Source organism: Sinocyclocheilus rhinocerous, unplaced genomic scaffold (genome assembly GCF_001515625.1).
Source record: "Sinocyclocheilus rhinocerous isolate Xijiao unplaced genomic scaffold, SAMN03320098_v1.1 scaffold235, whole genome shotgun sequence".
NCBI classification, from domain to species: domain Eukaryota; kingdom Metazoa; phylum Chordata; class Actinopteri; order Cypriniformes; family Cyprinidae; genus Sinocyclocheilus; species Sinocyclocheilus rhinocerous.
In genome coordinates, this window is record NW_015646367.1 from 66,480 (window position 1) to 70,563 (window position 4,084).

At 38.1% G+C, this 4,084-nt stretch overlaps 1 long non-coding RNA gene across 1 annotated transcript in view; it reads right to left on the reverse strand.

Moving 5' to 3' along the window:
- Positions 1 to 2,237: 2,237 nt before the first annotated feature.
- Positions 2,238 to 4,084, reverse strand: part of LOC107707638 (uncharacterized) — a 4,294-nt gene continuing 2,447 nt past the window's right edge. The window contains exon 2 of the long non-coding RNA XR_001636278.1: positions 2,238 to 2,814. This is a non-coding gene — a long non-coding RNA (uncharacterized LOC107707638). The remainder of the gene's footprint in view (positions 2,815 to 4,084) is intronic.

Below are 4,084 nucleotides of genomic sequence, written 5' to 3' on the forward strand. Positions count from 1 at the left end.
GTTTTAGGACAACTTTGGTGAAAGGTTTTGATCCACTTCAAATGTTGACTAGTGTATTTCGCAATAGCCTCATGCAGTTCGGAGTTTTTTCCTTTAGAATTCTGAGATTATAGTACACAATTCTAGCCTTAATTGCAAGTTTATATCTCACACTTTTTCCCCCTCAGAATTTTTTTTTTAGAAAGAAGTCGGAATTGTGAAATATAATCTCCGAATTGCAAGGGCAAAAAAACAATTTGTGAGATAAAAAGTAGCTTTTTTCCCTTTATTTTTTATCCCATGGTGGAAACAAGCTTCCATGTGTAAAACTGTGACCATTTGAATCCTGCGCAATTTCTGTGGGCCTGATAATTATCAATTAAAAAACAAAAAAGAGAAAAGAAATTACTTCTCAGACATGTCCAAGTCGGAATTGTGAAATATAATCTCCGAATTGCAAGGGCAAAAAAACAATTTGTGAGATAAAAAGTAGCTTTTTTTCCTTTATTTTTTATCCCATGGTGGAAACAAGCTTCCATGTGTAAAACTGTGACCATTTGAATCCTGCACAATTTCTGTGGGCCTGGTAATTATCAATTAAAAAACAAAAAAGAGAAAAGAAATTACTTCTCAGACATGTCCAGGAATCTTTCCCTGAAATTTTTATTGTAATCTTACTGGAAGTCATGAGCAAACTGTAACCGCCTGATTATGTCAGTGATGCAGTGCAGTTTTGTGTTGTCACATGTACTCTGAAGACTAAAGGCGTGTGTTTGTGGGCAGATTTAAATGATACCTGCTGTCAGACATAAAAGACTCGGTAAGGGCGTTTGCTTCAAAACATGACTTGGAGATCTTTCAGTGTTTTGTGGGCAGAAAGAAACCCAGCATGTCTGCATCATTTAGGTGTGCCTGCCATGACAAACAGTAATTTGCACATTGTACAGCCTCTCATAAATCCTACTACCAGTTTGAAGTTTCTTTTAACGGAGAATCATGTTTAAATGGTCTTTTTAATGTACGTAGTGTTATTAACAAATGAACTTGACATTTAGTCAGTGGTCTGTCTTGTACCTTCTCTCAAAATGCTCAATGTTTTTATTTCTAAGAACCTATTGAATTGCACAATTTTGAGTTGTGTTTTTATAAAATTGTGACTGCCTGTTGTATCCAAAACGATGGACTACAGTGGACATTCTAACACTCCTGAAGTACCACAGGTAGCTGCGGTCAGTAAACTAACTGGCAGACGTTCAGTAAACCAAACGGATTCAGTGGTGTAATGCATTAACATTGAGGCACTGATCAATTTTTTATGTCCAGGTACTAGTATATTTCCAATAAAGGGGGTGAATTGTATACATACATGCTGTGAACGTTTAATTCAGGTGGTTTTGATTCCAGTTCAATAACATTTGTCTGATACACGCATTTGGAATATAAATATCCTGGACACCAGCAATTCCATCAGATGAGTTACAGTTCTTGCAGTATCAAGGCTGGTCGTCAAATTTTGTAGTTTTTCCAACATTTTTGGCTTATCCTGTAGTAGATTCCTCCTCTTCCACTGCGACTCTGAAGTTTCAGTTGACTCGCTTGTCCAATCCAGAGCGCGTCTTCCAAATCCAGTGTTCCTCTTCCTCAATACTCAATCCCAAAGTCACAAAATAATCCAAAACAAAACTGGTTCCAACTGCATCTTCATCCAGCATCTCCTGTGAGCCAATTGAGACCAAGATGAGCAGTTTGGTGGAGACTCTGGCAGTAAGCAGCAGATAACCTTCTCAGCCTGGTCACCAAAGTCCAATTTAACTTCAAGCAAGCAAAGCAAATGAGGCCCGAACATCTTCTCAAACAAATCCTGGATCCTGCATTTCATCCTGAACTCAGCCTCCATTTTTATGAAGGTCTCTTGACTACATAGGGATGTTCATTATATTAGGTTTACTGTGTGGCACTTTAGGTAAAAGCGTTTGACCACTTACTCAGCTATAAGGGAGCAGGGATTTAAAGCTACACTCTTTAATATATAGGTTTCAAAAGGGGCGATGCAATAGCACAACCATTTTTGGTTCCAGTTTTGGTTTGGTTAACACCTCTTGAACTACAACGGAGAATCATGTTTTAATGGTCTTTTTAATCTTCGTAGTGTTAACAAATGAACTTGACATTTAGTCAGTGGTCTGTCTTGTACCTTCTCTCAAAATGCTCAATGTTTTTATTTCTAAGAACCTATTGAATTGCACAATTTTGAGTTGTGTTTTTATAAAATTGTGACTGCCTGTTGTATCCAAAACGATGGACTACAGTGGACATTCTAACACTCCTGAAGTACCACAGGTAGCTGCGGTCAGTAAACTAACTGGCAGACGTTCAGTAAACCAAACGGATTCAGTGGTGTAATGCATTAACATTGAGGCACTGATCAATTTTTTATGTCCAGGTACTAGTATATTTCCAATAAAGGGGGTGAATTGTATACATACATGCTGTGAACGTTTAATTCAGGTGGTTTTGATTCCAGTTCAATAACATTTGTCTGATACACGCATTTGGAATATAAATATCCTGGACACCAGCAATTCCATCAGATGAGTTACAGTTCTTGCAGTATCAAGGCTGGTCGTCAAATTTTGTAGTTTTTCCAACATTTTTGGCTTATCCTGTAGTAGATTCCTCCTCTTCCACTGCGACTCTGAAGTTTCAGTTGACTCGCTTGTCCAATCCAGAGCGCGTCTTCCAAATCCAGTGTTCCTCTTCCTCAATACTCAATCCCAAAGTCACAAAATAATCCAAAACAAAACTGGTTCCAACTGCATCTTCATCCAGCATCTCCTGTGAGCCAATTGAGACCAAGATGAGCAGTTTGGTGGAGACTCTGGCAGTAAGCAGCAGATAACCTTCTCAGCCTGGTCACCAAAGTCCAATTTAACTTCAAGCAAGCAAAGCAAATGAGGCCCGAACATCTTCTCAAACAAATCCTGGATCCTGCATTTCATCCTGAACTCAGCCTCCATTTTTATGAAGGTCTCTTGACTACATAGGGATGTTCATTATATTAGGTTTACTGTGTGGCACTTTAGGTAAAAGCGTTTGACCACTTACTCAGCTATAAGGGAGCAGGGATTTAAAGCTACACTCTTTAATATATAGGTTTCAAAAGGGGCGATGCAATAGCACAACCATTTTTGGTTCCAGTTTTGGTTTGGTTAACACCTCTTGAACTACAGTAGTCAACATTTGAAGTGGATCAAAAAAGTTCATCAAAGTTGTCCTAAAACAACAACGGGTATTGTTTGGGTTTTAGGACAACTTTGATGAAAGGTTTTGATCCACTTCAAATGTTGACTACTGTATGTTTTTATCAGTGTGAAGAACATTTTAATGATATAAAAGAACCCTTTTCCACTATAAATAAAATTTTGTGGAATGGAAAGGTTCCACAAAAAGCTGTAGGTTCTTCATGGAACCATCAATGCCAATAATGAACCTTTAGAACTTTTAAGAGTGTGTGAAGAATATTTTAATAATCTGAAGAATCATTTTCCACTGTCAAGAACCTTTTGTGCAATGAAAAATTTATGGATTTTAGGTTCTTCATAATGCCAAAAATTGTAAAAAGTAAACAATAAATAGTGTTTGCTTTTTAAAGAGATGTACATTAAGTACCCTCAAAAGTATTTTTAGTTAAGCTCTGCCCTGAAATCCACTGAATACTGTGCTGTAACAAGAACCATCAGCTTTTCTTCACAATTCATATGGTATTTTTCTGTAGCCTATGCCAGTAATAGTAAATCCTGCAAGTGGCACAGAAATGACAGACTGTAAGTGTCTTGTCTATGTCTAGATCTTTGGCTAAAAACACCAAAGCCAAAATGCAAGACTGCACCCAGAGAATTCCCGATAGAAAGATTTGCAGGCTGTTTTTAAGAGTCATTCTATAATTAGGGGTACATGTCATGTCCATGGACTGGAATTTTACTAATTTTTCAATAACTTTTGGGGGAAGTCGTGGCCTAATGGTTAGAGAGTCGGACTCGTAACCCAAGGTTGCGGGTTCGAGTCTCGTACCGGCAGGGGTTGTAGGCGGGGGGGGGGGGTGTGC